Source organism: Castor canadensis, chromosome 10, assembly GCF_047511655.1.
Source record: "Castor canadensis chromosome 10, mCasCan1.hap1v2, whole genome shotgun sequence".
Classification (NCBI taxonomy): Eukaryota; Metazoa; Chordata; class Mammalia; order Rodentia; family Castoridae; genus Castor; species Castor canadensis.
Window position 1 is genome coordinate 48,502,666 of NC_133395.1, and position 24,790 is coordinate 48,527,455.

The window sequence follows — 24,790 nt, forward strand, 5'->3', positions numbered from 1 at the left end:
GTGGCAGGCACAATTTCCCTTTTTCATTTTATGTAAACAAATTGGCAGACCAGCAGAAGTTCTGGAATTCTTACAGGATTGGTTCTCATGGTGTGGCTTATGAAGTTTGCTGATAGTCTTTCTTTGAGAGTTGTTTTATGCCACCTTGGCCACCCACCCATCTACTGCCCACATGTCTTAGTCTTTTCAAATATTATCTAGAGATAGCCAATTGTCAGACATAGAGAATAAAGCAGGAGTCCTTGCTTGAACAGGGATTCCCTCTCCTATATGCTTCAGCTCATTCACACCCAATAGGAAGGCAGTGTTGCCTTTAAACCACATTTCACATTTTAAAACCAATTCTGTTAAGCACGACTTCAGCTGTCACTTCTTGTTATTTTTGGAGAAGCTCGATGCTCTTGGTTTGAAACATCCCATCCATTTGTTCAATAGGCTTCTGATAACTACCCCTGCCCATTGGGTATGAAGTCATCTCCAATTATCCAGCTGAATGCCTTAATGATAGAGGATTTTTGAATGGACTATGACACTGACTAGTTACAATTGGTCTTGTTCTTGCCATATTTGGATACCTGGCACTTAAGACCCTAGAAACCCAGGACTCCAAACTGGTGGAGTTTTTACTACTGCTGTCAATGAAGAATTCAGGAAGAATTTGGAAATGAACAAAAGTTGATAGAAGACTCTGGACTGTCCATACTGCAGACTTAGTCTATAACCCTGCTGGAATCAAGAGAAGCAAGCTTTGCAAACCCTTGCTCCAGAAGCCTTGTTAGCGCTGAAACAGACCACTTGAGATGGAAGTACAAACAGGTTAGCTGCTAATGACAGCTCACCAGGACCCAGCTCTCCATTCAGGTACATTGATATGCATATTCACTCTACTAGAAACAAATCATCTCCTCTTCTACCCTGGGACATGGCTTCCATAGGCTCTGGAATCTGCTATTTTATACCCACCTGCTGGTACAATATAAGCAGCTGCAATAGGCATCAAGCTATGAAAAGCTCTGAGGAGCACTATTGCAGTGTGAATTGCTTCCTTGCTCTGTACTGTTTGGTGATTGTAAGATGGATTGCCAGATTATCACAGGCACACAGTGTTTGTATAAGGAACAGGGAAGGTGATTTTTTCCCTGCTTCTCCCACCAGTCATTTCTTACCAGTCCCTTTGCCACCTATAAAAAATGAGGTATTTGTTAATGTTTCTTAGTGGAAATTCAAAGGCCAGAATCACTGACTTGAGCCCAAAGGAAAACTACTTTGTTTTCTTTCTTCCTTCAAACTCCCAGATAAGAGTTTCTGATGCTGTTGGCCAAAGAAGCCACTGGCCCATGCAGTTGCTGGCTTATGGAAGCTTCCAGCATAACAGTGTGCTGATCCTTAATGTTTTATATCATGAACTAACTAAATAACATAGTCACTTTTCCCAAATGCAGAAAGTTGTTTCCAAAACACAAAAACAAGTTGACAAAAGAACAGGGAGCTAGAAGGTGTGGACAGTGCCTCATTCTTTGGGAGATTTGTGCAGCCAGGCGGGTAATCTATGTTAACATCTTGTCTTCAACACGTTGACCTCACTTTGATTCAGACATTCTAGAAAAGGATTCATTTCTTCTCCATTTCAAAGCTGTTTATCTGGCTTAGAAAATAGCTGCTTTAAACAGAAGCCTTTACACTTGTCTGGGTAAATTCTGTTCCAATTTTTGTTTTGGCCACAAGTCAAAGATAACAGCTGTGTGCTTGTGGGTTCGCTGAACTCTACGTGCTTGTTGGCTGCATCACCGACCAGAGGGAATAACCAATAATTAGAACATTTTGGGTCATCTTGGGAAGAGCAGAGTTTTCTCATGTTTGGAAAGGTGATGTGACCTCCCTCTGATTTTTCCAAATGTGGATCTGTCTGTGACTTTACGTGGAGCTGAATACATAAGCCTGTATTCATCGCCATTGTGTCCTCCCTTCCCCAAAATAACACAGGATAAATGGAGGCTTAAAACTATATTTAATGCTTTTCAGCTTAACTATAGTTCCACAATGGGCCTGAGCCATGATAACAGGAGAAAGTACTCGTGTATTCTTGCATATCAGCACTTCTGATCATAATGATTTGTGACTCAGACCTTGAAAGCTGTGGGGTTTCTTCCTAGTTGAATCAATACAAGTTTACATAAATATATGTTTCTGTTTTCCTTTTGTTCTTGCTTCAGCATTTGTGTTTACTTGCTGGCATCTACAGACAATGGGAGGGTGAGCAGGGAAGAGAAATGGAGCAGATAGAGAGATGATTCAGAAGAAATTATTTGGGTGGGTTCTAATTTCTTTCCTGATTATGCCTTTTTAGTTTGTTTGTATTACTTGTGAAGGGTAATGCATTGGAATTTTAACTTGAAAAGAAAATTTATCCCATGGATTTACAGAATATAACTGTTAGTCTTTTGCAATGATTATAAACTACCATCTTCCTACAGAGTGAATTTTCATGTATCATGTATCTAGTACACATGTATTTGGTGTACTAGACCTTTTCGTATATCAAAAACATATATCTTAAAGTATTAATTAACAGGGATGCAGAGGCTGGGTTGCTACTGATGCAAGGAGCCGAGAGTGTTCATTCCACTTTCAAAACCTCCTCCAGTCAAGGAGACAACACTGGCAAGAGATAAGGTGATCATTTTTTTTTTTTTTGCCTTGGTTTTTATGAGTGGGAAAACCTTTTACTTCCATTTGAGTAATCAGGATAATGAAGTACAGTCCATGTTTTAAAAGACTCACTTGTAGGACAGTCTCCGTTATCAATCAACAACTGATCTTTGGTCTCCTGCTCTCACTGTGCTGTGGAAGGGCCTTGGCAAAGCTTCTATTTCTATAATTTGTGCTATTTGGAAAATGTAGAAAGGCTGGGTCACAAGTGGGATATGAAATTCACACTCACCCCACCTCAGCTCAACAAACTCTGGGTCCACAGAGGTGCTCAGTGCTGTGTGGGTGAGGTGGGATCTTTTACTAAGTTGTCTATGTTTTACATATTGACAGAGGAAGCTCTGAGCATGTCCTGGCTTCTTGGTATCAGTTTGAACCCAAGATTCTTTCTTTTCTCCCCCTCTGACTTCCTTACCATTAAGTTCCAAGAAAACAAGTGAGTTATTGATAAATGAAGGTAAATGAATAATTGAATATTAGGTCATATAGATACATTTTCTCTATCTGAGATCATTTAGATAAATCCAGCTAGATGTAAATATTTGTGTGGAATTTCCACATATTGTCACTTCCTCCCTTCCTTCCTCTCTTCCTTCCCTCTCTCTCCTCTCCCTCCCTCCCTCCCTCCCATCCTTTCTTTCTTTCAGGGAGGGCAATACTGAGGCTTCAACCCAAGACCTCACACTTGCTAAGCAGGTGCTCCACCACTTTAGCTACATTCCCAACCATTTTTTGCTTTAATAATTTTTCAAATAGAGTTTCATGTCTTGTCCACTGCCACCTTTGTACCACAATCCTCCTACCTATGCCTCCCAGTAATAGGCATTATAGGCACACTCTATCACGTCCAGCCTTTCGTTTATTTCTTTAAGAATATTTTAATGACATTTTATATTGAAAGGGAAAATTTAGAAGTAACTTGAAGTTTAGGTGGTTATATTATTGGTCAGCATATGACAGCTAAATAGATTCTTGAAGTGCAATCTAAATCAGAACTGATATTAGTGATCAACAGTAAAGAATCCTGACCAAAAAGTGATGATATCGTTACCTGGAAAGTATGTATTAAGAACGCAGTGCACACCACTTAAGCAGTCATGGCCGGTGTGTCCCTGGAGGCTGTTTCCTAAACTGGCCTGGAGAACAAAGGACTCTGAATAAGCCAGGACTCTTTCAAACTTTCTTCAGACATAGGAATGTGTGAATTCAACCGGAGGAGACTGAGCAACACTCTTCTTCCTGAAACAAGACACAGATGTGCCACAGCACTTCTGGGTCCCATTTCCTGTCTACTTGGAGATCCCTCTAGGATTGATGGAACAAAGGGAGGTGGGAGAGAAAAATTTGCCGAATCCCAGAGATGGCTGTGCTTGAAAATTATTTCCAGTGTCAAGATTTAGAATCTTGGGAAGACAGGAAAGTGTTCAGTAGGGATTTTTTTTCCTCCTCAGCATTTCTAGTAATGGACTGATTGGTGTGAAAAATTAGCTGTCCTGCTGAGAGGTATGAGTAGCATTGTAAACAGTACTTCAGGTAAGCCTTTGTTTCTAGTGGGGTGGTCTTTAAATCACAAGCCTCCTCCAGCAGAGTTCCACTTTACCTTTATCATGTTGTCACACAGGCATACTAACAGATTGTGGGACTTTATCTATTAATATGCTTATTTTGACTAATTTTTATGCTGGTGTCTTTTCTCTTCTATTCCTCAAAGAACTTTTATCTCCTTCCCTTCTGGCAACACCACATAGGTGCTCATTTAAAGATGAAGAAGTACCTCTCTTACTTCTTCTGTTGTGTGGACTTCAGTGGATCTAATGACTACTATAGAGCAGATCCCCTCTTGATGCATAGGAATAAATTACTTACTCAGTTTTCCATGGACATAAAGAGAAAAGCACGGACTTTTTTTTTTTTTTAAAGAAACAGAATTCAATTTTTTCATATACCTGAAGCTAGCTATTAACAATGAGCATTAGTATTATTATTCTCATTTTAAACTTATATCCTAGTCATTTTTTCTGATTTATCCACATTATGAAAAACAAGCATGTGAAGTGAGAAAAGTCAGTAGATTTGGGATAGGAAGCAGTGACTTCTTAAAAGAAAGAATTTCTCACTTGCCACTAAGCTTTTGCATATTTAGCTTAAGGAAAGAAGGAAAGAAATAGAAATTTTAAAACTATCTATAATATGTCAGGCGCAGTGCTAGCTGCTTTTCCTTTGTTATATTACTCACTCCTCACAATGACCCCGTGGGGTGTTGGTGTTTCATTTTACAAGTGAAAGATTGAATAAAATAGAGTTAGTTGCCAGAAGACAGGGATGAGGGGCTTCAGTTGTTAATCATTTGGGTTGTGAGTTCAATAGACTCTCTGTTCTTGGGATTACAGTGGTCTCCATAGTGTTTTTGGAAGGGGAAGAGCAGAATTTCATAGCGTGGTTAGGAGTTGTTCCAGCTAGGGGGCCACAGACACAGGTTGGATCCTTTAGTTATGAATTCTTTCAGAGGCTCAATAGGAGGATCCCTTGGGGAAGCACAAGGTGAAAGGCAGTTCACAGAAAGGTGTCTGCTTTGAGTATGAAATGCCACAGCCCCACCTAACCACAGAGCTCTTAAATATTGTATGGCTAATAAGGACTGACTCTACTAAGCACACCTCTGGGCCAGGAATTTCTCTAATGGCTTAACACTCAATTCATTGAACACACAGAACCTTCTGTGGAAGATGCTACAGAAGATAAAACTAGAGTAGCAATAGAGTAGCACTTGTCAAAAGTCAGTAACTTGTCAAAGGTCAGAAAACCAGAAAGTAGTAGAACTGGGGTTTGATCCAAGGCAGCAAGCATGAAAGTCATTGCTCTTTACCACTTTTACTTCTTGCTATCCCCTGACATCCTTCAGAGTTGTCCTTCATTAAGTTAGAATGAGACTTCCGTCCTTGTGGCTCTTCTCTCAATCACCTCCTCCTTCTCAGTCACTTTATTCTGTCTTACTTTCATGCTGGGGGAATCCCTCCTTCTCTCCTCGAGGGACTTCAACTTTTTCATGAAACCCCATTTCCTTTTGTTCTTGCAGAATTGGTGGTCCATTATATCCAGAACCCTTGGAACTCAAACTGTTAACAACTAATAAGCTAGTGTCTTTTTCTGGAAGGGCAGGGAAATCTCAATCCTCAAATTCCAAGGAGGTGAGTTGAAACATTTGCATCCAATCCTTTTATTGTATCAAAGAAAAAGATCAAGAAAACAGCTGAATTTAGACAAGTCATGGACACAATCAAACGGTACTTCGCAAACTACAGTAATTGTTTGGGCTCTGCTATTGGCCTGGGTTTATAACTACATAGCTGTTCTATATAACTATCTGGCTGAAGATATACAAATAAGATGGTAATATGAAGAAAGCACAAAGAGAGCAGCTAGGTTAACTGTTATGAACAGGAGAGGATCTATACATTTTTGTTTTAAAAAAAATGCAACACACACACACACACATATACCTGTTAGGTCCCTGGCATTCTTGGGGCGGGCAGAAGGACCTGAGGCTACACCTTAAAACCAGACCCCCTGATTTATGACTGCTGGTTTGTCCCTGCCTGATTGTTTCTTGCTTGCAAAACAACTCAGGAACTTCCAGTTACTCAAGTAGCCAGGCACGTTGACCTGTTCCATCTGGTGATCGCAGATAATCAGAGACCAGAGACTCTCTCCCTCCCCCATGGCTTGGCCCCTCCTATAAAGCCCACTACCCAATTCAGCCAAGCCGTGGCACTCTGAACCCAACAAGAGTGATGGCCCTGTGGTCTGGACCAATAAACCTTTCCTTTCCACATGTGGCGTGGTCTTAATTTGGCAGTATCTTACAACACCCATCAGAGGGAAAGGCATATAAATGCCCCCAAAGGACCATGAAACAATACAAACATAAATCCTAATTTGATCAACTATATTGGGAGGTGGGGAAATTCTTAATTTCAGAGATGACAATAGCTTCAAAGACATGAGTCAAGCAGGTAGGATAGAAAGTATTTATGAAAGACTGATCTAATGGCCCTAATTCTTTAGCCTGCCTGGTGTCTGCATCTCTTGCTGTGTGACTTTGTGGTCCCTCTGAATAGAAGGGGAGCATTACCTATCACTTGATTTTGGCCTTGGTCAGGAGGTTTGCTTTGGGTAATGGGATGGATTTTGGCACAGAGGCTTGAGATGTGCTTGCTTGATGGACTTACCCTCTTACACATCTACTATTTGCCAAAAAGAACCAGTTCCAACTAGCATTCTCATACGTGGAGGATAAAAAATACAAGGATCAGCCCTATATCTACCTGAAGCTTGCAGCTAAGCCCAGTTTAGCTCACCCAGATCAACTGACTCCATGCCTGCCAGCAGACACACATGTGACAATACTTGAAAATTGTTTTTCAACCTTCCCCCCAGTACTGCCAAAAAAAGTGTTGGAGTTGCTTATTACACAGCAATCGTTGACTGATACAACATACCTTTGAAATTCAAATTCAGTTCTATTCAAGTGAGCAAACAGTAGAGATATCTTGTGGGTTATCCCTGGAGCCACTTATTAAAAGTCATGAAATTCCCAAGCTTTTTCTTTTCCAGAATAACAGTCTTCCACAGAGAAGGCAGTCAATAATTGCTTAATGAATTTGTCTCAACTATATTCCATTCTTGCTTACCACACAACATCAATCCAAGTGAAAACGAGAAAACAGCCTTTGGAAAAATATCGTTGATGTTTCAAAATGTGTGTTATGTATAGGTAGCCCCTTGGTGGCTGCTGAAGGTATACACTGGAGGAGGAGAGCCTTGTTTAACTAATGAGTTTCCCTGTACTTTATATTTAAAAAAAGTACTAGAACTGCTTCAGCATGCATCCAGATTAACAGCACTTTGAAGAAAAATTTAATACTTTTCAATGATACTTTTTTTTAATGTTGCACTGAATGATTAAAGTGATATGAATATTTTGCTATTATTACTATTATGAAGGTCATTATCATTTTTGAGTATCCATTGCTCAAAATGCTGGTATTTTAAAGCCTTCTATCATAACTCCCTAATTTAAAGATTTTCCATCTTGCTATGATTTCCTGATGGATTCTAACAGAACTTCCTATACATGAAGGCTAAGACCTTAATCCAAAACTTAGAAATTGGATATTAAAACACAAGATGTTTGAAAGTTTCCTTTAAAATATAATAAAATGATACAACAGTAACTACCAATGCTTTCTAATCTTGCCTGACGCCTGATTAGAGTGATGCATCTCTAGCCTTTTCTCACTCAATAGACAAACAGTATTACCAAAGAGCTGTAGCCTGGAAGAAGAGAAGTGGGACTTGAACCCGGGCTTCATATATGCTGTGGTTTGTCCCTTGATGGTTCATATGTTGGTGGCTTGGTTCTCAGGGTAACATTATTAAGATAATGGAACCTTTAAGAGTTAGGACCTACTGGAAAGTAGTTAGATTATTGGGGGCATAGCCCTTGAAAAGGATGAATGCTGGTCTAATTGAGTAAGTTCTTGTGACAGCAAGTTGTTAAAAAAGCACAAGACTGGTCCTTCCTTGCTTTCTGCCTTCTTGTCTTATGATGTACTTGTTTCTTCTACACAATCCTTTCATGAGGCTATCCACCATGTTGTGTTATAGCTAAGAATGGTCTTGGACTTTCAGCCTCCAAAACTATAAGTTAAATAAACCAAACCACATTTTATTTTTTTTAATTCATATGTGCATACAATGTTTGGGTCATTTCTCCCCCCTTCCCCCACCCTCTCCCTAAACCCTCCACCCCCTCCCTCTGCCCCCCACCCCCTCGCTACCCGGCAGAAACTATTTTGCCCTTATCTCTAATTTGGTTGAAGAGAGAGTATAAGCAATAATAGGAAGGACCAAATGTTTTTGCTAGTTGAGATAAGGATAGCTATACAGGGAGTTGACTCGCATTGATTTCCTGTGCATGTGTGTTACCTTCTAGGTTAATTCTTCTTGACCTAACCTTTTCTCTAGTTCCTGGTCCCCTTCTCCTATTGGCCTCAGTTGCTTTAAAGTATCTGCTTTAGTTTCTCTGCGTTAAGGGCAACAAACGCTATCTAGTTTTTTAGGTGTCTTACCTATCCTCACACCTCCCTTGTGAGCTCTTGCTTTATCATATGATCAAAGTCCAATTCCTTTGTTGTGTTTGCCCTTGATCTAATGTCCACATATGAGGGAGAACATACAATTTTTGGTTTTTTGGGCCAGGCTAACCTCACTCAGAATGATGTTCTCCAATTCCATCCATTTACCAGTGAATGATAACATTTCATTCTTCTTCACAACTGCATAAAATTCCATTGTGCATAAATACCACATTTTCTTAATTCATTTGCAGTAGTGGGGCATCTTGGCTGTTTCCATAACTTGGCTATTGTGAATAGTGCTGCAATAAACATGGGTGTGCAGGTGCCTCTGGAGTAACCTGTGTCACATTCTTTTGGGTATATCCCCAAGAGTGGTATTGCTGGATCATATGGTAGATCAATGTTTAGCTTTTTAACCAAACCACATTTTAAAATGAAGTATCTAGCCTCATTATTTTGTTATACTTTCAGAAAAGGGACTAATACAAGATCTTAACCATTATATTTTGCGTGGGATAAAAAATGGAAGCAGGAAGACTCAGTAATTAAAATCCAGATTTGGGGGGCAGACCATTTAGATTCAAATTCCTAATAGCTAAGTAAATTTACCTCCTTTGTACCTTTCTGAATTGCAGTTTCTTTATCTAGAAAATGAGGATTAAGTTGACAAATATGCAGGACTTTTTTCAAGAACCAAATGAAATGAAGAGGGGATGGCATTGATGTAACATGGACCTTGGTATTGAGTAAGACCCTCATATTCCTATATGGATCCAGATTGGAATTAGGTACTGGTTGTCATTGCACATCAGGGAAACTGAGTGATTGACTTAGTGTGATAATGAGCCCTTGTTGAAAAATAGTAGGGTAGGTAGTCTATTTCCATAAAACCTACTTTTCAAATGTTAGAACATGACTAGGAAAACAATCTAAATATAGAAGATATACCATCAATGGTCAATTATATCCTTTTTGGAAGTAAATCTGATGAGAAACTGTAAAATAATTATTTCTATTTGAGGAGTTATGATGATGTAGTCAGAAAGCTAAACGTGAGCCCATGATATTGAAGGCATTTGTTTGCTATTAAAAGCTTTTAAGTTAGGGAATGTGAGAAACCTACATAAATTTATAAAATATTGTCCAGAGAGACTGATTTTTCTACTTTTTCAGCTTTTGATGTCATCATATGTATCATTTTGACAATAGGCATAAAAGGATGATTTGAGTAGGTGAAAATTTTGCTTCCTTATAAAGGAATGCTTCTGGTTGATTTCAAATATGTAGAGAAGAAGGTTTACTCATGTACTATTTGAAATAAAAAAATTAAATGTGACATAGGTGTAAATGAAAAACAATCACAGTTCTCTGAATGTCACTCCATTCAGCAATATGCATTGTCTGTGTTTCTCCTCAGCAAGTGGTGAAATGAAAAACGTCATGTACACATAAGGTTGACACATTGATTTTTCTTTGTGAGTACACATCTTTGCATCAAGAATCAGAAAAAAGTTATTTGTACCTTTCAGGTTTAAATGCTGACGTTATCCCATTTGGCCTATTTAAAATTTGCTAAGAGGAGCATAGAGGTAAAACATCAATATTTTTGTGATGTTTTGATTTTACTGGCAATGCTTTCTTAAGTACCACCTGTTCCACTGAAGCCGAATTCAGAAGGTAAATCATAATTTTCAGGCATTATTATTTATTTTCAGCATTTCTAGATAGAAAATATAAGATGTTAAAAATACTCCCCAAATGACTTCATATGTAATTCGTGTTCTTTCAAAAATGACTTGATATATAATTTTTCTTCTTTCGTCAGTCAGAGTTCCTGGATACTCAGATGGTTTTTGCTCTAAACTTTGCTCCTCAGAGAGTCCACAACCCTCAGAACAAATATATATAATTTTTCTCATGAGGCCATCTGTAAGACAATTTCCCAAAAGAACAACAACAAAAAAATGCTTTTAAACAATGGATAAACATGGAGTTTTGGAGACTGATTAAACTTCTTTCGAAAGTTTTAAGCCAAGGCAAAAGGGGAAAAGCGAGGCTGTAATGGAATTCATCTTGCCAGCAATATCATATAGCATTCGCTCTCCTGGACTCTAACTTCAGCTGTGATTTATTAGGGAACCAAGTTCATGTCATTGCATCTGGTCTTCAGAGACCTGGCTTCAAATCCTGATTTTACTCACAATTGAAAATGAGGCTGGTGGTCAGGTCCCAGCCCAGTTTGACATGATTGTCAGCCCGCACTTGGGAGAATGGCTGTCTGGAAAAACAAGGAGTGTTAACTTGCAGGTCAGGGACTCAAGTGCATATCAGTGGAGTTTTTATCTGCAGCAAGGCAGGGAGAGCTGTGGCTCCTGACCCTCTCAGTGGGACATTTATTAAGCCGCCTGACAAAATAGGGTAAGCAATCCTAATATCCTTCTGTTCTTTGCTATTTTTTTTTTGTTACAGCTTGAGAAAATGACTAATTATTAAAATTTTGGAAAAGAAGTAGCTCTGGGATTTAGAATGTCTATACAAAGTCTTAAAGGCAGTCACATTTGCTTGTTGGCATTTATTTGCCCTGTGCAGCTTATAAACAGTTTCCATGTGGCCATTGCTTCAGGACCGCCCTCTGATAAGAGGATGGAGAAATTAGATTTGTCGAAGTCTGTCTGTCAGTCTAGGGGTGACGTGCCTAAGTGTAATTGTTTTTTATGGTCTAGAGAAGGATTGTTTGCTAACTTTTGTGGAAAACAATAGGGCAAGCAGAGATTTACAGAAGTTTTATAATCTAAGATAAAACAAAAAATCCAACCAATGTAATTAAATTCAATGCTGAATTTAAGAGAAAGACATAGAAAATGATATGGCCTGAGCATAAAGCTAAATTTTTATCAGATTTTAGGATCCCTAATCCCTATGAGACTGCTTCTTGCTTTTGCCTGAATATCTTACTATAATTCAAGAATAGGAGGATGGGCTTCACCATAGTAAAATGTCACCATTGTGACCTGTCTAGGGGTAAGGGGACAAGAGAGAGACGTTTTTCTTTGCACGGAGTCTGAGTGGATTTTTGCTGGATGAGAATGAGGTGGCTTCAGAAAGATGGTCTCCTTCATAGTAATGTCATCTCATCCATATAAAAAAGCAAATATCACCTGGGATAAATTACACTCTAGTCACCCTGTTTGGATAGACATTGAAATGGAGTCCTCTAGACATTGGCTTTTTATTCAGCATAATCCTTCCGATGCCCCTATGGAGGCCCAAACACTATCTAAAGACTACACAATATTAACTCATTTCCTCTTCCTAACAACCCTGTGAGGTTGATGTTGTCATCACCACTTCCCATATTAAGAAACTGTGACACAGAGGTTGAGCTAAGGTCAAATGTCTAGTCAGTGTGAGATTTACTAGTGACAAACTGACTTTTCTAGTAGAATCCAGAGGATTTGAACCCAAGCAGTGCAGTTCTGGAGCGTTTTCTAAGCTCCTTGATGGTGATGCCTTCCTGACTAGCAAACCTTTTTCACTAAGCCAGTTACAAACTGTGTACAACAAGGACTTTCTGAGGGTGCCATAGAGGTCATTCTGATCACAAGAATCTTTGAATTTGATTCGTGGGGCTGGGATAACTTGTCTTGTGCATCCCATGATTATTCTACTTTACATACTTTAATCAAGCTATAAAGTTTTAGAGCTGGTTAGCCCTGCCTGAGAATATGAACTCCTATCAAAAACTTCTATCAAAATTAACTTCTAGCCAGGTGTGGTGATGCACATCTATAATCCCAGTACTGGGAAGGTAGATGCCAGAGGATCCCATGGTCAGCCTGAGTTTCATAGTGAGTTCAAGGCCATCCTGAACCTGTCTCAAACAAACCAACCAACCAATCAACCCCCCTACAAAACAAAAAACAACAAAATAACAATGGTTTGAGGGCTGGGGATATAGCTCAGTGGTAGAGCCCTTCCCTATAAAATGCCCTGGATTCAATCCCCATCAGTGAAAAAAAGATTAAACTCTAAGGATAGCTAACTCTTGGAGTGCTACTTTCTCCTGGTGGTCAAGAAGCCAGTCCTGACACCCTGTGGGTAGCTGCTACTGTTATATTGATGAACCTATATTATAATTACCTGTTCCTTCATTATCTTCCTCATGAATGTGTACGCTTGTGAGGTAAGGTTTTCATTTTGAGGATTTGCCTTGTTGCAGCATCTGCCTAGCAAGGTGGCTGAGAAGTAGGAGGAATTCAAAGGTACTATTGAAAGAGCTTTGCTGACTGGATGAGGTCAGTTGGACTTTGTCCCTAGTTTCTTTTTTTTTCTTTTTTAAATTTTATTATTCATATGTGCATACAAGGCTTGGGTCATTTCTACCCCCTGCCCCCACCCCCTCCCTTACCACTCACTCCGCCCCCTCCCTCTCCCCACCACCCCCTCGATACCCATCAGAAACTATTTTGCCCTTATTTCTAATTTTGTTATAGAGAGAGTATAAGCAATAATAGGAAGGAACAATGGTTTTTGCTGGTTGAGATAAGGATAGCTATACAGGCAGTTGACTCACATTAATTTCCTGTGCGTGTGTGTTACCTTCTAGGTTAATTCTTTTTGATCTAACCTTTTCTCTAGTTCCTGGTCCCCTTCTCCTATTGGCCTCAGTTGCTTTTACGGTATCTGCTTTAGTTTCTCTGCGTTAAGGGCAACAAATGCTAGCTAATTTTTTAGATGTCTTACCTATCCTCACCCCTCCCTTGTGTGCTAAAGCTTTTATCATGTGCTCAAAGTCCAATCCCCTTGTTGTGTTTGCCCTTGATCTAATGTCCACATATGAGTGAGAACATATGATTTTTGGTCTTTTGGGCCAGGCTAACCTCACTCAAAATGATGTTCTCCAATTTCATCCATTTACCAGCGAATGATAACATTTCGTTCTTCTTCATGGCTGCATAAAATTCCATTGTGCATAAATACCACATTTTCTTAATCCGTTTGTTAGTGGTGGGGCATCTTGGCTGTTTCCATAACTTGGCTATTGTAAATAGTGCCGCAATAAACATGGGTGTGCAGGTGCCTCTGGAGTAACCTGTGTCACAGTCTTTTGGGTATATCCCCAAGAGTGGTATTGCTGGATCAAATGGTAGATCAATGTTTAGCTTTTTATATAGCCTCCAAATTTTTTTCCAGAGTGGTTGTACTAGTTTACATTCCCACCAACAGTGTAAGAGGGTTCCTTTTTCCCTGCATCCTCTCCAACACCTGTTGTTGGTGGTGTTGCTGATGATGGCTATTCTAACAGGGGTGAGGTGGAATCTTAGTATGGTTTTAATTTGCATTTCCTTTATTGCTAGAGATGGTGAGCATTTTTTCATGTATTTTTTGGCCATTTGAATTTCTTCTTTTGAGAAAGTTCTGTTTAGTTCACTTGCCCATTTCTTTATTGGTTCATTAGTTTTGGGAGAATTTAGTTTTTTAAGTTCCCTATATATTCTGGTTATCAGTCCTTTGATGTGTAGAAGCCAAATATTTTCTCCCACTCTGTGGGTGTTCTCTTCAGTTTAGAGACCATTTCTTTTGATGAACAGAAGCTTTTTAGTTTTATGAGGTCCCATTTATCTATGCTATCTCTTAGTTGCTGTGCTGCTGGGGTTTCATTGAGAAAGTTCTTACCTATGCCTACTAATTGAAGAGTATTTTCTACTCTTTCCTGTATCAACTTTAGAGTTTGTGGTCTGATATTAAGATCCCTGATCCATTTTGAGTTAATCATGGTATAGGGTGATATACATGGATCTAGTTTCAGTTTTTTGCAGACTACTAACCAGTTTTCCCAGCAGTTTTTGTTGAAGAGGCTGCTATTTCTCCATCGTATATTTTTAGCTCCTTTGTCAAAGATAAGTTGCTTATAGTTGTGTGGCTTCATATCTGGGTCCTCTGTTCTGTTCCACTGGTCTTCATGTCTGTTTTTGTGCCAGTACCATGCCGTTTTTATTGTTATTGCTTTGTAATATAGTTTGAAGTCAGGTATTGTGATACCTCCTGCATTGTTCTTTTGACTGAGTATTGCCTTGGCTATTCGTGGCCTCTTGTGTTTCCATATAAATTTCACAGTAGATTTTTCAATCTCTTTAATGAATGTCATTGGAATTTTGATGGGAATTGCATTAAACATGTAGATTACTTTGGGGAGTATTGACATTTTTACTATGTTTTACTATGTTGATTCTACAAACATAGTTGATTCTCCCATGAGCATGGGAGATCTCTCCACTTTCTATAGTCTTCCTCAATCTCTTTCTTCAGAAGTTTATAGTTTTCCTTGTAGAGGTCTTTCACATCTTTTGTTAGGTTTACACCTAGGTATTTGATTTTTTTTGAGGCTATTGTAACCGGAATTCTTTTCATACATTCTTTTTCAGTTTGTTCATTATTAGTGTATAGAAATGCTAATGGGTTTTGTATGTTGATTTTATATCCTGCTACCTAGTTGTAGCTATTGATGGTGTCTAGGAGCTTCTGAATAGAGTTTTTTGGGTCTTTAAGGTATAGGATCATGTCATCTACAAATAGGGATATTTTGACAGTTTCTTTACCTATTTGTATTCCTTTTATTCCTTCTTCTTGTCTAATTGCTCTGGCTAGGAATTCCAGTACTATGTTGAATAGGAGTGGAGAGAGTGGGCATCCTTGTCTGGTTCCTGATTTTAGAGGGAATGGTTTCAGTTTTTCTCTGTTAAGTATAATGCTGGCTGTAGGTTTGTCATATATAGCTTTTATAATGTTCAGGTACTTTCCTTCTATTCCTAGTTATCTTAGAGTTTTTATCATGAAATAGTGTTGGATCTTGTCAAAGGCTTTTTCTGCATCTATTGAGATGATCACGTTGTTTTTAGTCTTTGCTTCTGTTAATGTGGTTTATTACATTTATTGATTTTCGTATGTTGAACCACCCCTGCATCCCTGGGATAAAGCCTACTTTGTTGTGTTGAATAATCTTTTTGATGTGTTGTTGAATTTGGTTTGCCATTATTTTGTTGAGGATTTTTGCGTCAATGTTCATTAAGGAGATTGTCTTATAGTTCTCCTTTTTGGAGGTGTCTTTGCCTGGTTTTGGGATAAGTGTAATACTGGCTTCATAAAATGTGTTTGGCAGTTTTCCTTCCCTTTCTATTTTGTGGAACAGTTTAAGGAGGGTTGGTATCAGTTCTTCTTTAAAGGTCTGATAGAATTCAGCAGAGAATCCATCAGGTCCTGGACCTTTCTTTTTGGGGAGACTCTTGATTACTGCTTCAATTTCATTTTGTGTTATAAATCTATTCAGGTGATTAATTTCCTCTTGGTTCAGTTTTGGATAATCATATATATCTAGAAATCTGTCCATTTCTTTAAGATTTTCAAATTTATTTGAATATAGGTTCTCGAAGTAGTCTCTGATGATTTCCTGGAGTTCCATGGTGTTTGTTGTTATCTCCCCTTTTGCATTCCTGGTTCTACTAATTTGGCTTTTTTCTCTCCTCATTTTAGTAAGGTTTGCCATGGGTCTATCGACCTTGTTTATTTTTTCAAAGAACCAACTTTTTGTTTCATTAATTCTTTGTATTGTTTTTTTGGTTTCTATTTCATTGATTTCAGCTCTTATTTTTATTATTTCTCTCCTTCTATTTGTTTTGGGATTTGCTTGTTTTGTTTTTCTAGGAGTTTGAGATGTATCATTAGGTCATTGATTTGGGATCTTTCAGTCTTTTTAATATATGCACTCATGGCTATAAACTTTCCTCTCAGGACTGCCTTAGCTGTGTCCCATAGGTTCCAGTAGGTTGTGTTTTCATTTTCATTGACTTCCAGGAACTTTTTAATTTCCTCTTATATTTCATTGATGATCCATTGTTCATTAAGTAGTAAGTTATTTAGTTTCCAGCTGTTTGCATGTTTTTTGTCTTTACTTTTGTTGTTGAGTTCTACTTTTACTGCATTGTGATCTGATAGTATGCACGGTATAATTTCTATTTTCTTATATTTGCTGAGACTTGCTTTGTGCCCTAGGATGTGATCTATTTTGGAGAAGGTTCCATGGGCTGCTGAGAAGAATGTATATTGTGTAGAGGTTTGATGAAATGTCCTGAAGACATCAAGTAGGTCCATTTGATCTATTTTATATTTTAGATCTTGGATTTCTTTACTGATTTTTTGTTTGGATGACCTATCTATTAATGATAATGGGGTTTTAAAGTCTCCCACAACCACTGTGTTGGCGTTAATATATGCTTTTAGGTCTTTCAGGGTATGTTTGATGAAATTAGGTGCGTTGACATTGGGTGCATACAGGTTGATGATTATTATTTCCTTTTGGTCTATTTCCCCTTTTATTAGTATGGAATGTCCTTCTTTATCTCGTTTGATCAATGTAGGTTTGAAGTCTGCTTTGTCAGAGATAAATATTGCTACTGCTGCCTATTTTCGGGGGCCATTGGCTTGGTAAATCTTCTTCTAGCATATCATCCTAAGCCTATGCTTATTTCTGTTGGTGAGATGGGTCTCCTGTAAGCAACAAATTGTTGGATCTTCCCTTTTAATCTATTTCATCAAACAGTGCCTTTTGAATGGTGAATTAAGTCCGTTAACATTAAGTGTTAGTACTGATAGTTATGTGGTGATTCTTGTCATTTAGTTGTCTTAGTTGTTTGAAGGTTTGATTGTGTGTACCTAACTTGAGGTTACTGTTTACTGTCTTGCTTTTTTTTTTCCTGTGGTTTGGTGCTGCCTGTCTTTTCATGGTTAAGTTGGGTTTCACTTTCTGTGTGCAGAATCCCTTGAAGAATCTTTTGTAATGGTGGCTTTGTGGTCACATATTGTTTTAGTTTCTGCTTATCATTGAAGACTTTTATTGCTCCATCTATTTTGAATGATAGTTTTGCTGGGTAGACTATCCTGGGGTTGAATTTATTTTCATTCAATGCCCGGAAGATCTCACGCCATGCTCTTCTTGCTTTTAATGTTTCTGTTGAGAAGTCTGCTGTGATTTTGATGGGTTTACTTTTGTATGTTATTTGTTTTTTCTCTCTTACAGCCTTCAATATTCTTTCCCTAGTTTCTGAACTTCTTCTGTTTGTTCTATTCTGCTGGGTTGGCCTTCAGTTTTGTTTTGTAGTTCTGTTTCATTCTTTTTTCTGAGGTTTTCCATATCATGGTTGGTTTCCTCTTTAATGTTGTCTGTTTTTGTCCTGAGTTCATTTATCTGTTTATCCATCATGTTTTCTGTTTCACTTTGGTGTTTATATAGTGCTTCTATGGTTTCCTTTATTTCTTCTTTTGCTTTTTCAAATTCTTTATTTTTGGTGTCTTGGAATTTCTTGAGTGTCTCCTGTACATTTTGGTTGACCCTATCCAGTATCATCTCTATAAAATTCTCATTGAGTAACTGTACTATGTCTTCTTTTAAATTATTCTTGTGAGCTTCATTGCGTCCTTTGGCATAGTTTATCTTCATTTTGTTGGAGTCTGGATCTGAGTATCTGTTTTCTTCATTCCCCTCTCATTCCTGTACTAATTTTTTGCTGTGAGGAAAGTGGTTTCCCTGTTTTTTTTCTGTCTTCCCGTCATTGTTGTTGGTGTTGTTACTGTCCCTGTACTGTGTGCAATTAAGTATTTTCTAGCTTGTAATAATAACAATGGTAATATTTAGAATGGAAGGGTGAGTGGAGATGGAAAGCAAGAAGTTAAAAAAAAGGGAAAATCAAATAAACAGACAAGAAGGAGAAAACAGAACAAGGAATCAGACAAGAAAGTTTCAAAGGTATAAACAGGGAGCTTTAGTGTACTAATCGACAGTAAGCTAAACAGGCATTAGAGAGACAGAGAGAGGATTGAAAATAAAAAATAAAAAAATAAAGATCAGAATAAAAATAAAAAATAAGTAAATGAAAGAAATATCTATATATAAAAATAAAATAAAATAAAATTAAAAATAGAAAATTTATAAAAAAAACCCCAAAAAACCTTCAAGTTCAAATGCAATGAAGTTTCAGTTTTAATAATTTGGGTGTCTGTCTCAGTCTCCAATTCTGGAGATGGTACCTCAGATATTGTTCTGTAGTTGTCTCATCAAAGGGGACGCATAAAGTAGAACAAAACTACACACACACACACACACACACACAAACCCCACCAAGTGTCCCAAGTTCAAATGCAATACAGTTTCAGTAAGTTTTTCAGCATGCAGGTGTAATTCGGTTGTTCTCTCATCAAAGGTAGGGAGAAAAAGAGAAAAAAACAAAAAAAGAGTCTGGAGACAGTTCTGCGGCTGTGGCTTGCCTGCCTGCTGCTGTCAGTCTGCTGTTGCTGGAGGCGTTATTTATGCAGATCTCTGGGGTGAGCTTAGCATTCACCTGGCCCTGCAGGCTTTGTTTACTTAGAGTTCTCCTGTGCGGGAGCCTCTGCTACAAGCTTTCCCCTTTCCAAGCACTGGGAAAGGTGACACTGCCCCTGTGTTGTCAGGCCTGCATGTTTATTTACAGTTCATGTGGGAGGTGGGTCTTCCCCCCTCTCCTCTGACGTTTTCTTCCCACTGCCACTTTTACAAGCTTTCCTGCTCCTGGTTACTGGGCAGTGCTGCTGTTCCTGCCAGCCGCCATGTTTGTTTACAGCTTATGTGAGAAGTGGGTCTTCCCTCCTCTCCTGTGGAGTTTTCCTCCCTTCGCCACTCTCACCAGCTTTCCCGCTCCTGGTTGCTGGGCATGCACCCTCGCTCCCGCCGGAGCCTCTCCGGCCTGCCCGGCTTGTTTATTTACAGTTTTGGGAAGGATTCCCTTCCCCCAATCTTTGGCACTCAGGGTGCCCCATCCTCTTTCCCACGTGTCTTTATTGTTCTTATTGCTTATTAGTCAGTTTTTCTTTTTTCCCCGGGTGGAGGTCAGTCTGTCCAGGGGGCTATGCTGCTCTGGCCCAGGGTTGTCTGTGGGAGTACCGTGGTACTGTGAAGCTCACCTTGTCTGCATCTTCCCAAGCCATCTGGGTGCAGGTGACTGGCGGGCCGGGGGCCACCCTTGTTTCTCTGTTTAACGTGAAGTGGAGATTCTTTGCGCTGGCTGGAGGTGTGGAAGGGTCAATGTTTTGCCTCTTCTCAGTGATTTTGCCTGCAAAGTGTGTCTCCAGCATCTCTCCAAGATTTCACTATAGGAGGCTCACTTTCTGCTTCCTCCCTCTAGCCACCATCTTGAAATCTCCTAGTTTCTGTGAGCTTCCAGCTATGCTAAGGGACAAAGACCCAGATCTTCTCCACCTTTGGAAGTAGAGTTTTGTGACTGATTTTTGAAGTTATGAAATAGCTATATTTGTTCTTGTCAAACAAAATTTAATGATTCGTAAAGGTTCTGAAGTAGAAATAGGGAAACATGGAACTTTTATTGGGAGAAATTCCCTGAATAGCCATTATCACCAATTTCGCAAAAGAAACTAAAGGGGCTTTAATTGCCTCTGGATCCATTTTTCCAAATCTAAGGTGCCTTAAAAAAAAAAGTACCAAATAAAAGATTATTAGGAAAACAGAAGAAACGATTTTAGAGTAGAAAAACTTCCTTCATATTTGTCCTGTTCGTGATTCATGATATCTAAATTATAGGACACGGTATACCCAATATTCCCCCAATAATTGTACTGGACTAATACCCAATATTCCCCCAATAATCTGAATAGGCCAATGTCTCAGCCTCACAGGCCACTCCTACTCTGAGCATCTCTGCTCCCTGGAGTCTTCCAAGTCTTGACTACTCACTGCCATCTGAGATGATTTCCTATTTCTATGGGGTTGTCTTTGTGTTCCTCCCACGTAGACACACACACACACACACACACACACACACACACACATTCACACACTCACATAAAGAAAGATTTTAATCTTCTTTCAGCTCTTCCTTTTGCTTTCCAATCCACAGATTTGTAGTAAAGATCAGAAGATAGCTGGCTGTTTGGTGGATGTGGAGGGAGGAGATAATTGAGGATTAAAATTGGCTCCTCTTCCCTTTCTAGATGCACTGAATTTTCTTATCTGCTTGTAGGATTGGGGTTAAGGTTTATTCAGTGAGGAAGTAGTTATTTTCAGGAGTCTAGAGGATTTTCCAAAAGGAGTGGGCTGGACTGTTTGCTGAAGCAGAGAAGATTACAAGCAACCTGGTGAGGTTGTTTGTAGCACTGACCTCTAAGCAGGTGTGCACATGTTAGATTTGGCTTCCCTTTGAGGTTTCTCAGGCTCCACTATTTCTACATCTGGTGGGTACACCACTGTGTAAAAAAATAAAATCAAAATTTGAGAATAACCGTATCCTTGACGAGATGTATTCTTCTCTAAGGAGGATTGCTGCACAGCTGTCTAACAATGAATTACAACATTCCACAGCTGTGTGGGCAGGAAATGAAGAAAATTATCTTGGCTATCTTGAAATGGGTGTTTGGGGAGTGGGGGAGGGGAAGACTTGCTAAAGTCTATTCTGGAATGAGAGATAAGACTGATTAATCTCATCTCATATTATAGGATTGTGGGATAGTTAAAAGAAATTTGAATCATTTAAAATGAAGCAGCATGGTTATACAGATTCTGGATAGTGAATTACAGTGAATATTATGTGATTTTTTGGTAACAAACTGGTTCTATGTTCTCTTTCTCCCATCCTGTAAATAACTTGCATTAAGTAAACTAATATTCTAATTATCTTAAAAGTCAAATATGGTGACGCTGAACTACAGGGGTTTCATTTAATAATCATCATTATTCATATTTTTCTAAAATATTTTGGTCATTGAGTAACTATTCATCCAATGGTCATCATGTGTACCCTCCACACTGCTTTAGAAACTTTTGTTTCCTAAGCAGAGCTAAGAGCAGATTATAGTAGTACTGGCTTTTTTGCAGGCATGATCCAGGACCCCAGGTGGGCACCTGAAACTGCAGACAGTACCAGATGCTATTCATGCTCTGTTTTTTTCCTATAGACAGATTCCTAAAAAGTGTAATTTATAAATTAAGCACAGTGATATTAACAATAAGTATTAATAAAATAGAGCAATTATAGGAATATACTGTAATAAAAATTATGTGATTGTGGTTTCTCTCTTCAAAATATCTTACTATACTTCCACCTTCTTACTTAAAGGAAATACTTTATAGCTTCTCTTTGGCATTTCCAAATTACCAAAATCAACTCTTTGTGCCTTGGTGTCATTATTAAGTAAAATAAAGGTTATTTGAACACAAGAACCATGATACTAGGAAAGTGACTCTGATAACCAAGGTGGCTATTAAATGACTAATGGGTGGGTAGTTTATACAGTGTGTGTATGCTAGACAAAGAGGTGATTCATGTCTCAAGAGTGAGATGGCATGAGATTTCATCATGCTACTCCAAATGACACAAAACTCATGAATTGCTTGTTTCTGAAATTTTCCACTTAATATTTTCAGACACAGTTGATCTTTGGTAACTGCAGAAAGCAAATGTGAAAACATTGAAGGGGGTTATGCTACTGTATTCTTCTACCCTAGAAACCTTCAATGACTCCCTATTGTCTGCAGCAGTGTTTCTCAGACCTTAATGCACATATGATTTACCTGGGGATCTTATAAAAATGCACATTTTGATGCAGTTAGTCCAGGGTGCTGCCTGAGCTTCTGCATGTCTAAAGTGTTTCTAAGTTTTTCTGAGGCTGTTCTTTTCTGACCACACTTTAAGTGGCAAGAATCTATAGTGAGGACAGGCCTCACTGATGAACCTGCATATTTTGCTTCAACCTATTTTGCCTTTATATTCTTGATTCTCCTCTGTCACTCTACTCTCTGGCCTTCCCAGATCATTATTATTTTCCCAGATAAATATATTCATCTTTTTTACACCTTTGTAATGGTAGTACTCACCAATACCGTACTTTCTTTATCCAGAGAGCACACACTGTCCACGAGCCTTCCTCAGACTTGTCTATTCTGCTTAATCATTAGAATTGCTGTGTCTCTCCTACTCTCTTGCACTTTGTTTGGAAGTCAATTTTCCTACTTCCTACTGTCTGCCAAACTTTACACATTAGATATGTACCTGTCTCTGTCAATGAACTGCAAAACTCTCATGGACAGCCTTCTCTTTCTATTTATCATTACTTTTTTTTGCTGCATTTTGCACAATTCCTGCATGGAGCAGGTGTCAGAAAAAGTTTGCTGGAATTGAATAAATTTCACAAATTGTGTAAATCACTTTTCTAGATGGCTTTCTCTCCAATAGTTGAAACTCACTGACATTCAGATAAACCTCTTCAATGTTCTTTCCTGAAAGGATATGTCTTACTCCTTGGTAGTTAAGGATCACTCCTGGGTGTTTTTAAAAACGGTTTTGATTTAGAGGATCTATAACTGTGACTGTACGGGCTAAGCTTCTTAAAGGGACAACCCAGCTGAGAATCACAAAAGAAAGCAGAGGCTGCTGCCTTTGCCCACCATACAAGCTGGTTTTTCATTATTGCTAATGAGAGTCTCTTGTGTTGACTGTCTACCAGGAAGTACCTTAATCCTTTCTCATTAGACTTCTAAAATTAGCCTTGCTTTGCACAGATGGAAGACTCATGAGATGTGCCACTTTCTCAGATTTAGGCAGGATGATAGGAAAATTGAAGGCCCATTCCTAGAATCTGGAAAGAGATTCTCAACTGGCTAATATTAATTAATAAACAATCTTTTTGATTCAGAGTCACATGGGCTTAATTTGGGTATTGCAATCCATTAATTTCATTATCTTGAACAAATTAGTTAACTAGTTTGAGCCTCAGTGTTCATCTCATGATAGGGTAAATCGTACCCACCTTGAGGAATTATTTAGATTATAAATAGGAGAATATTTATCAATTGGTTGACACATAGGCGCACCAGCTATTACCAATCTTTGTGATATACGGGAAAACTGCTTTCTTCTTTATATCAACAAGAGAAAACATTTTTTTTCTCTCTACTGCTGCTCTCAATACTTCACTCTGACAACACATAAGTGTGTTTCCCATGCCATGTTCTCTATAGACACAAACTAGGGATCCTACAATTTAACTCAATTCTGATGCTTTGTACCTGGGGATAGCATTAGATCCCACAGGTTAAGGGATCCCACAAGAACACCCCCTGTTCAGATTCCATTCACAAGCTCAGGTTGTCACCTGTGAGTTTGAATAACTGGATATGTGTCAGAGGTTCTTATGACTCCATTCTTGTGTTTTATAATTTGCTAAAAAGGCTCACGAAACTTGAGGAAATATTTACCTACCTTTACCACTTTTTATTATAAAAGATACAACTCAGGAATAGTAAAACAAAAGAGATGTGGAGGGCAAGGCATGGAGGGGTGGGGTGCTTCCATGCCTTATGCAAGCCTGCCACCCTCCCAGCACCTCCACACACTCACCCACTTTGGAGCCCTCAACTCTCTCCTCCTGGGTTTTATGAAGGTGTCATGATGTAGTAGTGATTAACTAACTCGTCGGCTATTGACAATCAGCTCGGCCTTCAGCCCTGTGCCCCTAGAAGGTGGGAAGATGAGGCTGAAAGTTCCAATCCTCTAATTACATGGTTAGTTCCCCCAGCAACCAGTCTCCATCTTGTGGTTATCCAGTGACTTTCCAAAAATCAGGTATGGTTGAAAGAGGTTTGATATGAATGACAAGAGATTCTCCTTTCATCATGGTCTGTGAGTAATCCAGGACAAAAGAATAAGTATTAAAACCAACAGTGCTCCCACAGCTCTTATCATTTAGGAAATTACAAGGGTATTAAGGGCTGTGTGCCAAAAATCAGTATGAAGACCAAATATGTTCCTTTCTAAATCTTAATTATCATGGAGCTTAAAGTCCATCATGAATGTTTATTGATCACATCTCACTATTACAGTCTCATGTTCTGCCTTCTATAAAGC